The sequence below is a fragment of the Podarcis filfolensis genome (assembly GCF_964270895.1).
Source record: "Podarcis filfolensis genome assembly, chromosome: 11".
Taxonomy (NCBI): domain Eukaryota; kingdom Metazoa; phylum Chordata; class Lepidosauria; order Squamata; family Lacertidae; genus Podarcis; species Podarcis filfolensis.
Genome location: NC_139613.1, coordinates 57011649 through 57025825, shown reverse-complemented (window position 1 = coordinate 57025825; position 14177 = coordinate 57011649). Strand labels below are relative to the sequence as shown.

General features: G+C 40.0%; 1 long non-coding RNA gene across 2 annotated transcripts; it reads right to left on the bottom strand.

The window, feature by feature from the left end:
• Positions 1 to 3591: 3591 nt before the first annotated feature.
• Positions 3592 to 13959, bottom strand: LOC310745144. 2 transcript variants are annotated; one of them, XR_014539981.1, is made up of 3 exons: positions 13931 to 13959; positions 6098 to 6303; positions 3592 to 3939 (listed from the first exon to the last, which is right to left on the bottom strand). It is a non-coding gene; the product is annotated as an uncharacterized lncRNA (long non-coding RNA). The 2 variants fall into 2 exon arrangements; XR_014539982.1 differs by lacking the exon at positions 3592 to 3939 and adding an exon at positions 5355 to 5522.
• Positions 13960 to 14177: the final 218 nt, after the last annotated feature.

Sequence of the window (14177 nt, the reverse complement as noted above, 5' to 3'; positions counted from 1 at the left end):
TTAATAATATTGGGGGTGAGGGTGCAAACCCCTTACGCACCCAGACTTGGAAGACGGGAACCGCCCTTAGTGGAAAGATCAGAGCACAATTTAGTGTGTGATACTGGCACGAATAAGTGCTGACAAGGGGATTCTCTGAATCCTCCTAGCACCTGAAATTTAAGCAGCATGTTTAGCAACAAATATATTTATTTCCCTCCCAGAAGTATATAGCCACTCACTTTTCATTTTTGCTAATGTATCACAGTGCTTGCTAATACATTATGCAAACTGTAGTTTACTTCCTGAACTTAAATGGCAAACTGATTTTTTGGCTTCCATTCATTCAGCTCCCTTTGCTGCCTAGGGAAAGTCATCTTTTCACACGGAGCCTCAGTCTAGGCAAATGCGACCACAACAGTTGCCACACACGTGCTGCATGATTCATTCGCTCAGAGCCTACTTCAAATCGTTATAATTTCAGCATTACATCATGCCTGTCATTTCTGAAGCCTGTTTTCCTTTCTGGTTTTTTCTGCTCTTACCCTCAGCCAGCCTGCTAAAATATGCTGGGATGCCTATGTTTTGATGCTCTGATTCCTGTCTTGCTATTACAGTAGATTCAAGATGGGTCTTGGGCAAGGTATGAAAAGCAGAATAAAATTACAGCCGATGATGGCCCAGATTCATAAACAAGAATATTATTTACTCCTGCCCCAATATAGTTCATACTGAAATTATTTAAATTTCTGATTCAGATGCTGCACTAAAATAGTGACAACCAGCTGAGGTTTTGCCAGAAATGAATAGTTATGTGCTCATTCTATGCTATGTCAGCCATGGAACGTCTCCAGCAGCTTACAGTGAGGTCCATAAAACTGCAAAGAGTAAGTATGTGCAGATCTACATCAAATATCATTGAGTCTCACAGTCTGAAATTCAGTAAAAACGGACTTTCTTTTCCAGCATAGCTGTGAGGAGGCAACTGGAAGCTTTCAATTTAACCACAAGTTATTATTTTGACCCAAGCTAGAACTGTTGTTAATCTTCGCTATGGTTTAAGAAAATAAGCCAAGACAAACCATAGTTTGAAGCTGGCTTGCATCCCTAAACCATAATTAAGACTGACCACAGTTTGTCTGGTTTGGGGTATAATGAGGCCAGTTGACATGCCTGAGGCAAAGCCATAGTTTAGTGTTAGATCTAAATGAAGCCAATCTGGTGATTTCCTTCACCTAAAGGAGATTCACAGAGTCTCACACATAGGAGTCAATTCATTAGAGTAATTTAATTGTTGCTATTATAAAGGACACATGAAGAGGTGAAAAATTATGGGACCATATGGCTTAACACAGCCCATATCACTGATGTGTCTGGCAGCCACACCCTCCCACAGTTCATCCATTTGGTGTGCATGAGAAGGGTCTCCACATGTATAGTAATGCACATGTGCAAAGCTCCTCCACACAGAGGGGATCCTGAGCCAATCAGGTATGTGGATAGAGCCCCTTCTCATGTGCATTGACTGCATGGGTGGTGGGGAACATGAGTGCCTGGTGTGTTGGTGGGAGATGTGGCCCTCTCACACATTATTTGATTGCATGAGAGGATCATCTGCACTGGCTTTCACTGAACAAAATTCAAAATGTCCTAAACATGGACACCACTGAGAATGAGCTATAGACTATGGTGCAAGCCACACCAAAGCCTCCTTCATTTGTGAGACATTGCTGTGCCGGTATTTTCCTCATATGCAATTGCTGCTCCGGGGAGCTACAAGACTGTATCTCAGGCATAGACTCCCATCATCCTTAGCTAACAGGACCAGTGGTCAGGGATGATGGGAGTTGAAGTCTCAAAACATCTGGAGGGCCGAGTTTGCCTATGCCTGCTGTATCTCATTGTTTATAATGCAGTTTCATACTGCAAGCCATTGGGAAATGCAGTAAAGAGTGGGAGGTTCTTAAATCATATGTGTTGTCTTATCTTTCTTGATCTTGCAATGCTGTGCTACACATCCCTGTAATTAGTTGCAAATTGGGCTGCTGGTGGGGGGATGTTTGAAAGGTCAATTCCTTTCTTTGATTTAGGTAAACATATGCCCACCTGAATTGATGCTTTTGAATTATGGTGCTGGAGGAGACTCTTGAGAGTCCCATGGACTGCAAGAAGATCAAACCTATCCATTCTTAAGGAAATCAGCCCTGAGTGCTCACTGGAAGGACAGATCCTGAAGCTGAGGCTCCAATACTTTGGCCACCTCATGAGAAGAGAAGACTCCCTGGAAAAGACTCGGATGTTGGGAAAGATGGAGGGCCCAAGGAGAAGGGGACGACAGAGGACAAGATGGTTGGATAGTGTTCTCGAAGCTACCAGCATGAATTTGACCAAACTGCAGAAGGCAGTGGAAAACAGGAGTGCCTGGCGTGCTCTAGTCCATGGGGTCACGAAGAGTCGGACACGACTAAACGACTAAACAACAACAACATGCCCACCTGTGCAGTCATTTGCATATAAAGTTAGTGTGCCTTTGCCCCCTTTTTTCTTAAAGCTGAACACATAACTATTATATAGTAAATACACATTAAATAAAGCTAATTGAAATCTCGGTCTTTTGCTTAATAGTAGGGTATTGATTGGAGTTGGACAGAGAGTGGTGTGTTACAGTGTTCTTTTACTCACTTTTTGCAACTGCACCAGCTAGATGATGCATGGTCAAAGACTGTTGCACATTAATCGCGACTCACCACAATTTGCAGAGCAGGCAGTATTTTCAATGTGTGATATATGACCATACAAAACGGTGCAGAATAGGATGCATTTTAAAGGGGACACACATGCCCAAACAAGGAAGGAAGAAATCACTGATATCCCTCCAGCTCCATTTTGAAAAATGAAGGTTTCAGGGAAAGAACCCTCCTGCTAGGTTGTTGACAATAAAATGGAGTATCAAACTTCATTCCCACAGACTCACTCCCACTCATAACAATATGCCATAGTTATTATAGCACATGGCTGGTTCACATGAAAATCACAACAGTGCAAGGACAATAAAATAAATAAAATGAGACCAAAAAAAACAAGCGCTAAAGGGCTAGAACTAGTAGCACTACTACGTGTTGGGACCTGCACCATGTGACTCATGGGTAGCAGTTAGGGAGAAATTGGGTTCAGTTTGCCTTTAAAGAACAGTCTACCTAATTCACATTTCCCCAAGCAATACGAGAACTAAAACAGTAATCCTTTAAAATTTGCACTTCTCCGAATTTTTCAATGCACTTTTCTAGCATTTTGTCTACAAAAATGCATATACTGGGATAAAGTTGGCATAAAAATGCATAAATTAGTGAAAACAACATACAAAAATGCATTATATTACAGGAAATTCCTTTGCAAAAATGTATAATTAGACCAAATAACATACAAAACATAAGAAACTCACATTAATATCCTGATGAATTTTCATGAGGACTTTTTTAAAAATTGCAAACTGATGTGAAAATGTGGAGAACTGACCTTAAGATTGGAAAGATGAGAAACAGAGAAAAACCAAAATGGGCAGATTCTCTCATCCTTACTGATGAGCAAGAAATAGGCTGCAGTACCATAAAATAATGCTAATGTTGATCAGACTAGTATCATCAGCTTGTCCCACAATGTCTTGGCTAAGGAGCAAATCTTGGCCAAGAAACAGAACCCAAGGAAACATTTTCTGCTGTACAGGTTGCCATAGCTCACAGAATCAAACCATAGGTGAATTGTCTATAGTTAAATGCATTGTGGTCTAGGATAAATGGCAATAATAGGGAGGTGCAATGGAAAAAGTGCAGCTGAGGAAGTCAAAGTGATTAGTAATCTAAGCAGTTTGGGAAGAGGAGTGGCATCTTCCAGGAAAAGCATTTTCAGCAGAATCATTCACTCACTGGCAGAGGTTGCTCCTTCTTAGAAATACCTTTCTTCCTAAAAAAGTGACATTTCTTGGAACAGTTTCAAAATGTGATGGATCAACACCAGTGCAATGGTAGAGCTTGCTGATATTTAATGGCTACAGAGATTCTTTTTAGTGCCACCACTTCCCTAGCCAGAGAATCCTTTAGCCTGAGTGGAAGAATTTCTAATAAAATTAAGTTACAGATAGCTTACATGAATGTAGAGGCTTCTTTCTTTTATAAACCATTGACATTAGTGCCCTCTAATCTGGCATTTTTCCCAGCTCGAAAGCTGCTAATAGCACTTTATTTCTTTTGCTATTCCATTTTTTGTGTGTTCATAATATCTAGCACACTGATGTGTGGGGAAAACATCGTCCTATAAAAATGTCCTGATCTTATCTTAGCTAATGAATTAAATCTAGGGGTCACTGTGAGAATGCCATATTTAATAGAGGTCTTAAAGCACTGCACTAAATAAATACCTTTCATCTTGGTAACCCTATGACCTAAATTTTTAATTGCTGGAATAAGCGGCTTCTGCTTTAAATGGATTCGGCAGAGATGTGAAGCTGTTGTTAGGTTACTTAGTACAAACGCTCACTGATGTGCAGACTGGAAGATCCTGGGTGCGTGCATAATCAATAATGCATCTTGCAAGTCTGGCAGAGTTCAATTGCCATATCTATTAGACCTTGACTTCAAGTATCGTCCTTTAAAATAATTAGCCAGCCTTTCTGGGGCAAAATGTATGGTACATTAACAAAGTGGTGGCATAGCATGTAAAAGCTGTTTACCACCGCGCCTCCAGAACCGTGACCCAATGGTCCATTGTTACTCATTGCTACTTGTAATTCCATGTTCAGGGTGGGGGCAGGATGAAGAAATTGCAAAGTTTTCACTGCTAGTATCTTCTCCATATTATATTATTATTCATTTCATTTTATGAATCACTTCCCATGGAGCATCCCAAAGCAATTTCACAATACAATAAAAAGTAAAACAGTTGCATATATAAAAACAATTGAAAATCGCTGCATATATAGAAGCAATTAAAAGAATTACTTATATACAAACAACATCAGTTACTCAAGAGTTGTGGTGTGATATTTTATTTCCTTAAAATGTTTATCTCCCATCAATGGTTACCAGCAACTGTTCAGCAAACTTGAGCAGGCCCATAAATCATCAGGTGTCTTCCCAATATGGTGGGATTATTGTCTTTCAATAGTAATCATTTCAAGATTTTCAGCACAAATCTAAAATCACCATATGCCAATGTTATATAAACTGATGACCACCTTTGTGCCCCCTTCCGGTGTTGCAAATTTTCTATTTGTGACACTGGCCACCCAGTATCTAAATCCCAAACAGTACTATCCTGCTAATTGTGACGATCTAGAACAGCTCACTAATGGGGAAGGGGACTGCGCATGCCTGATATACATGACCACTAGCTATGTTCCAGCTTGCACACATTTAGTATTAGTGTAAAAGGGCCCCGAACCTGTACAGTTGGGTGTGCTTAGGAGCACTTTGCACAACTGGGAACCTCGGCGCAAACAGGTTTTCACTGGAACACAGAGACCTGATGTTGACGTGATGAAGCATGGCCTACAAATTAGAGGAATAAAATAATACAACTAAAAAATAAATATAAAAAGCAATGTAAAACAATTAAGCAAAAAGGAACCAATATAAAACCAGAGTGAAACATTGATGCAGAAATCCATTTAAACCAGCAGCAAGTTGAGTAACTCAGTAATGAGTATCAGCACAGCTAAACACAGATAAAAATAATTAATTTTCAAGCCATTAATGATGGAGCCAAATATTTACATACCTTAGGAGAGTTTCCACAAATATGAGGCCACCAACAAGAAGACCCTGCCTCTAGTGCCTGACAATATCATTGCTCTTCATTGTGGGCTGTGTGCAGGGCCTCTGAGTGAGGCTGACCTTAAGGCGCAGGCAGGTTCATATTGCTGCAAGCAGTCCTTCAAATAACCTGCCCCCAAACCATTTTGCTTTTTAGCCCATGGAAGGTCTGTGGTTTGTATCAAACTTAGTTTGATACCCAGAGTAGATGCCCTGAAATTAGTTCATTTCCATTCATTTCAGTTCTGGAAATTAATGGAAATGATGTAATTTAGATACAACTGTGTGCGCACCAAAGAGCATGTACATACCTCAAATTATTTTGAACCTTTTCAGCACCAAAGATGTCTTGCTGTAACCTCTGAGTCTTGCACAAACAGAAATCAAGGCAGAAGTTTCTTTGTGGAACAGAAAGGTAATTTTCCAACTGGACTTATATGGTGTACCACCAACAGCATTATCAAACCAGCTGTAGTGTGTGCAGAGCTTCTCATTTTTATTCATGTACGCCAACCTCCTGCAAATATAGCAGAAACAGAATGTAAAAATAAGTTAATGCTCAAAGCCAAACCTGCTAAAATTAGTTAACCAAATTACATTAAACTCTCCATCTGCTTGTTACAGTATCCTGACAACGACAGCAGCAAAGCAAATTTGCTGACTGGTTTATTGAGTGTGCCACTTGTTCAAAATAGAAAATTAAAACAAAGTTCTCCCCTGCAGTACATATTATTTGTACCCTAATGCTACATTTATACAAATACTGTTTTCTTGGAATGGCTGCATATTTATTCATCATGTTTTTTTCCAAGCTGACTTCTAAAGCTTCCCCTACTCCCCACAGTAATGCAGCAATTATCATTTTAATCATAATAATTTATGTTGTTTATCGTGAACAACTATAAAACACAGCTTTCTTTCTATTTTACCTTTGGGCCCCATCAACTGATGCTGAGAAATTTCATTTCCCAAGCTGAATAGACCATCACACCTTTATTTGTACTAAAAGCTCTGGCAAAAAAGGGGGGGGGGAGCATTTCCTCACATACCTACAGAAAAATCTTACAAGACTGAAACCATCAGTGAGAGAGTAGCACTCTTAGAGATTCTGCTAGCTTTATATTTAAGCATTAAGGCTGTAAAGCTAGTCAAACTGACCTGGCGGTTTGAAGTTAATGGGACTTACTTTTGAGTAGGCCTGCACATGCGACACTGTAATGTTGAATACATTAATCCTCATATTGTTTAAATAACCCTGGAAGACAATAGCCTGGATCCAGAAATGATCAAACACAATACGTGGTTGCATGCAACTAGTGTCATGCTCTACACCAGGCCTGGCCAAACTTGGCCCTCCAGCTGTTTTGGGACTACAATTCCCATCATCCCTGACCACTGGTCCTGTTAGCTAGGGATGATGGGAGTTGTATTCCCAAAACAGCTAGAGGGCCAAGTTTGGCCATGCCTGCTCTACACAATCACTCATTGTCACTTATATAAATTGATATTCCTGTTTGTACAGAGGTGCTTCCACATTTATCCAGTGTAGGGTTGCTGTAGGTTACATTGCATTCGTCTTTGCTTGCCTGGACTGTAGATGGTTTGCTGAACTTATCAACAGGCAACGGCAGCCAATGCTGGAATGCATGCAGTAAAGGTAGAACTTAAGATTTGTTCCTTTCCTCCTAGTATATATGGGCAGGTGGAAATAAGCATGCACACAAAGTCCTTAGCACTTTGGCAAAGCAGGTACTGGATTGAGAAATCTCTCCTGGCTTCATGATCCACAGTCTGCTAGTAATAATAATAATTTATATACTTCCATTCATTCAAAGATCTCAGGGCGGTTCACAGGATAAAAATACAGGATAAAAGCACAAAATAAATATTTAAACCTGGGAAAAACAAAAATCCCCTCTTCCATAAACACTTTTGAAAGGCCGTAGAATATTAATCAGCCAAAGGCCTGGCTGAGGAAGAACATTTTTGCCTGGCTCCTAAAGATGTATAATGAAGACGCCAGGGAACCCTCTCCAGGGAGAGCATTCCCCAAACAGGGAGCCACTGCAGAAAAGGCCCTTTCTCATTTTTGCCACCCTCCGGACCTTACATGGAGGAGGCCCATGAAGAAGGGCTTCAGATTATGATCACAGGCTATGGTTCAGTTTATTTGAGGAGAGGTAGTCCTTGAGGTATTGTGGCACACTAATAAATACATGCCAACAAAGGTCTATATAGTTAAACCTATGGTTTTCCCAGTCATGATGTATGGAAGTGAGAGCTGGACCATAAAGAAGGCTGATCGCCGAAGAATTGATGCTTTTGAATTATGGTGCTGGAGGAGACTCTTGAGAGTCCCATGGACTGCAAGAAGATCAAACTTATCCATTCTGAATGAAAGCAGCCCTGAGTGCTGACTGGAAGGACAGATCTGAAGCTGAGGCTCCAATACTTTGGCCACCTCATGAGAAGAGAAGACTCCCTGGAAAAGACCCTGATGTTGGGCAAGATGGAGGGCCCAAGGAGAAGGGGACGACAGAGGACGAGATGGTTGGATAGTGTTCTTGAAGCTACCAGCATGAGTTTGACCAAACTGCGGGAGGTAGTGGAAGACAGGAGTGCCTGGAGTGCTCTAGTCCATGGGGTCACGAAGAGTCGGACATGACTAAATGATTAAACAACAACAACAACAAATAAATAAATAAATAAATAAATAAATAAATAAATAAATAAATGCATATTGTCGATTATTTCTGCTGGATTTGGGTTCATTGGGCATGTGAAGTGGCTCTATATGCAAGTAGATACATGCATATGGGCCCTTCTATTGGGGGTGGGGGGAATCCTGGCCGCATCATACACATAAGATGTCAAAGAGAAAAATAACTATCAAACTTTTAAAGGCAGCCCCGTTTAGGGAAGCTTTTAATGTTTAATAGGTTATTGTATTTTAGTGATTTGTTGGAAGCCGCCCAGAGTGGCTGGGGGGACCCAGCCAGATGGGCGGGGTATAAATGATAAATAATAATAATAATAATAATAATAATAATAATAATAATAATAATTTAAGAGCACTTCACAGAACTGACACAATTACAGTGGGGTGGTGGTAGTTAGGGATATACACAATTGGGTTTGTGTGGACCTCTCAGTTAATTGCCTGTTTATCAGTCAATGGCTAAGCCAATTCTTTCAGCAACATACTTCCATGGGAGTATATTATAGAGCAGCTTTTTGTAACCTGGTGCTCTCCAGATGTTTTGGACTACAACTCCCATAAGACCGAACCAGAATGGCTGTGCTGACTGGAGCTGAAGACTTAAACATAGAAATTGTAAGAGTTCCATTTCAATTGTGTAACCCTGAAGACAACAACGAAGTATTGAGTAGATGAGTTTAATATAATATATAATAAGTGCACCCTGAGAATCTTGTTGAAGAGGATTAGTCTTCAGGAGGGAAGAGGACCCTGATCTCTTCCCCTCTCTTACCTCAGCACATAATGATCAGCTACAGACCACTAATGAAGTTTATGAGGATTATTGCCTATAATCCCTAGTGTAAAATTAGTTTAGTAAGCAGTTATCAATTTCCTTTGGAAAAGACCCATAGCTTTGTGGTAAAGTCTCATACACCAAAGGTTGGTTTCTCCAGACAGGGATGGTGGGGAAAAACCTCTCTCCTGAAACCACAGAGATTTACTGCCCATCAGTGCAGACACGAACAAGCTAGGTGGATCTTTGGTCTGACTTGCTATAAGGCCAGGGTTCCAAAACTGTGGGTTTCATGGTTTGCCTGTTAAGAACAGTGGCTGTCAACAGTGGGCTCAGCATATTAAATGTTCATGTTGATTTTTTCAGTGCTTCTTTTAATTTTTATTGCTTCTTTTATTTCTTGTATGATATTTATTCACGATTGTGTTCAATATTGTATTTTATGGAATTCAAATTGTAAAGCAAAAAAATACAATATTAAAAAATAAAAGAAGCACTAAATATATAATTAAAAACCATACAGCATTTACCCATTACAATTGCTACAACAGGCAGAAAAATCATAAAGTCTTGGCCCTCCAAGACTCTTGACAATTTTCAAGTGGTCCATGGTGGATGGGAGTTTGGGAACCACTGGCGTAAGTTATCTTCCTATAATGTTCCTAATTGTCTAGCTAGCTTTTCATAGCAGGATGTTGCATTGACATGAAACTACAAATTGGTGCTGATATGGTATTCCTTGTATATAATTTGGTAGGGGGAAAAATCCAGTATGCATCTGCACAAGGGGTTTATTTTGCTCATATGGGATCTGTTTTGACTCAAGACTGCAATTATCCCTTGCTTATTTGGATGACAGCATTGGGAATGGAAGCAGAAGATAAAGACATTTTCCAGAGGAAGGTAGTCTCTTGCTGCAAAGGCAAAGAGTTTTGTGGTACTGCACCAAATTGATTATGGCATTAAGCTTTTGTGGGCTGCAGTCCACTTTATCAGATGCATGAAGTGGCCTCCTCGGTTGCAGGTGTGTGTGAATCTTCTGCTGAAAATAGCCTCATCCCACCAAAGCTGGCATTTACCCTCCCTGGTAAAACTTATGGACCTATAGAGCTATTCTGGGAACTGTTGGGAGGATCAAGAGAAAAAACCATGAAGTTCCAAGAATCATATGTGGTTTCCCTTGTCTGTTGGAGAAGTATGCTGAAAGAGCCACAAATTATTATTCCAAAACCAAAGTGGGATTGCAAGTTACATTACGGGCTTCCACAAAATAATATACAATTCCATCTTAATGCTTGTCAGAAAGCATACACACATACAAAATGGTTTCTAAAATGTTTTTAAATACCTTGCTCAGATTTTGGTTGGGTAACAGGCAATTTCATACACAATTGCGTATTATAAGGTATTGGCCAAAATCCAAAGATTCACAAAACAGTTTCTGAATGCCCTTATGGTTTCTTGAACAAGCTCTATGACAGAAAGCAAACTGCTTTTGAAACTTTCAAAAGTTGCCGTTCAAAGGGGATTGGGGAATCCATAATTCTACTGGGCATGTCCTAGCTCACCTCAAGCAACTCTTTGGATCTCTGCCATTGATTATAATCTAGATGGAGTTACTGTAGGTATAACTAAAACCACTGAGACCAATGCACTTAGTGAGCTGAATTCTGTGCAGTGATTGTGATGACTGAATATATATCAACAGTCATAAAACCCTCATTTCTTGCAAACCATGGGAAATGTACTTTTGTAAGAAAATGTCTTCATACAACCTGTATATTTTATGTACAAACAAGGTTTTGAGGGTATGTGTGTGGCTATATTCTGTTTCAATTTCAAACTGAGTGCAGCTGCAGTAAATTTAGTTGTGTTAGAATATGCAGTGGGCCTCTTTCCTTCTAAAGAAAAGTACTGCCTGATCCTAACCATATTTAGTTGGAAGCAACTTGTATTAATTTCAGCAACATTTAAATCCCAATTAAGTACAGTCAGAACTGTAGCCTTAATTTTACATTTGGACAGAGTTCTTTTTGGAGTAGCTTTATGGCAAAACAGATCGTGTCCAACGTCATGCCACCTGCATAAACAACTTTCTCCGTACGGCTTGCCCTGAAAGATCTTTCCCAGGCTCCACAGAGGAGAACAATGTTGCTGTTTCCTTTCCAGTACAATAGAAGCCAATGCAGAACCAAGGAGTAAAACTCAAGGTGATAGTTTAAGCTGGACACTTATTACAAAGTCTTGGAAATAACTTTTTTTTTGCAGAAAACAAGTTTGTGGATATGCATGTAATATTGGCAAGATAATAATATAGAAATCCCAGCACTGCTGTTTCTGCTTCAAATTGTATCAGCAATTACATAGAACGCAGAAAGGAACAATTGCCATACAGTAATACTTAAACAACAGCCAGAACTTCCTGTCTTACATTGTCTTGCAGTTATTTCCTACCAAAATAGAACTAAGCAATGCTATTGTTCCAAAAATGACAAACCCTCAACTGTTTGAGAAGACCTAAATCTTTTTTTGTTTAGTGTACATTTCTTCTTCTACAGTAGTCACCAAATTTCCCTCATCCATTATCCCACCACTGAAGCTGCCAATTATTCCAATAGTTTAGAAAAAGTATATAAGTAGCAGTTAATATGTTTCATACTAAGTTATAGTGCTTTTTTAAAAAAACTGCAAATTTGAAGAATCAGAAAAGAAATAGTTTTGGGTTTAATATAATGTACTAATGGCTTGTATCAAATGTAGCACTAAATCACTCATTTTGTCACTCATTTCTACTAGCACAATGCAACTTTCCCCATCTCTCCTCTTCTCCCTCCCACCTCTAAATCTGTTCTGGGGTTTCTCCCAGCCCTTTGGAGCATATTTGGGGAGGGGGAAAGTTCCTTTGTGCAAGCATAAATCGTCATAGAACAAGGGCAGTGGATGGCACCTGTATACAGGTAACTCTCAGCTTACACAGGTTATTTTCTGGGTATAATGCCTAAAGCCGTGATTGTGTATAGTCAAAACACACTGGGTTCAATGGTTGGTGAGATTACCAGAATATTTTTTCCTGGATGCCTACCTCCTTTCTGCTCCCTATGTAATGTTTTAAAAAACTTTTTTGCGAAGCACGTAAAGCTGAATGTACACAAGTTACATGTACATAAGACGCGAGCTACCTGTATTTTAGAAATTGGACCTACAACAAAATGTTGTGCTGTGCCTCCTATGTGCTGCGACACTCATGTTCTCCATTCCCTGGTCTTCTTTCTACATTGCTCCTCCTTACCCCACCTTCTCCTGCCTCTTTGCTTCCTCTTCCCACATAAACAACTGTTTTCTCATTAATTGTTGGCAAAGTGTTTCATAGAATCATAGATTTGGAAGGGACCATGAGCATCATCTAGTCCAACCCCTGCCATGCAGGAACCTTTTGCCCAATGTGGGGCATGAACCCACCACCCTGAAAGTCTCATGCTTTACCGACTGAGCGATGCTGAGCAGGATATGCATGCTACACAACATGAATAACTAACTCACTTCCACATTTGCACTGAGCTACTTTCCTCTCAAATGTTGCTCTACTTCTGTATTCTTGCATTAAGACAGCTCCTTGTAGGCCTTGCACATCTATTTTGAGTTCTGAGTAGGTAACTCCTTGGCCCCATTGGGCAAGGCAGGTTCTTCTTATACTGTAAGCTATTTGTTCATGCCTAAATCAGTTTCAGATCTCTTTGAGCCCTGGGAGCAATTTGATCCAAGTGTGTTTTGTGGTCACTGACCAGAGCTAAAAAAGTGATGCCATCCTCTTCAGTGTTGGTGCTAGAATTGGGGTCAAAACACCTGATATAAGTGCTTATTTATCATTATTTAAAAATCCCAATAGGGTGTGTTTTTTTACATATATTAAAGGACTGTATTGGGCAAAATAAGCTGGGCTCCTGAGAACGTTGGTAAGATCATTTACCCCAAACCTCTGCAGCTATTGTTGTTGCACTTGGAACCATTAATAATAAGTGGGGAAAGTTGTGTTTCTGATTACGTTTCATCGTATGCCAAGGCAGCTGCTGGTGCGGTAGCAATCTGCAGCAAATTAGATGGCAGTTAAAGTGAGATTTTCCACAATCAAGAACAAAGCAGGGCCAGTTAGTATAAGGACAGCTTGTTCTTGTTGCTAATGTGCTTAAAAACTTGCTGTGCATAATTTGAAACAGCTCCTGTGCAAGGATGCTGACTTTGGTTTCTGTGGTCGAGAGCTAAATCAAAACCAAATGGAGGAGGTTGAAGAAGAAGATGACAAATTAGATACTGACATCTTCTGCTCTGGCTACAGGGATTATTCTTCTTTTTCATTCTGACTATTGATTTAAAAGTTAATTTCCCACAATATTAAAATACTTAATGGAAGACAGATGACTGAAACCTGGAATCCCCAGCCAGCTAGTTGCTGAAGGAAAGCTCAGACAAACCACCCTGCACATCCAATACAAATTATTTAAAGATGTAATAAACTGTTATGGAAAAAGCTGTTGAGCGCCTCCTTAATGCTTGGTTGAATAAAACACTGAGAGCTTCAAGCGAAACATTTCTCCATCCACCAACTGGACAAAATGAAAGCAATATGTAGCCCAAAGACTGGCACTCTTTGACCTGATACTTTTCTCACTCAGCAAGGCAGTAGAGTCAATGTCAATGGTATGGAAGCATGGCTCTTTTCTGCAGGACCTACAGCTCTGTGCTGTCCTTATCTTCAAAGGTATAAGAGGAGAGATGGAGAACCTATGGTCCTCCAGATGTTGTTGGACTTCACCTCTCATCAGCCCTGGCCATCATAGTCAATGGTCAGGAAAAATGGAAGTTGCAGTTCAACATATTCTGCATCTTGTGTGTACAGAAA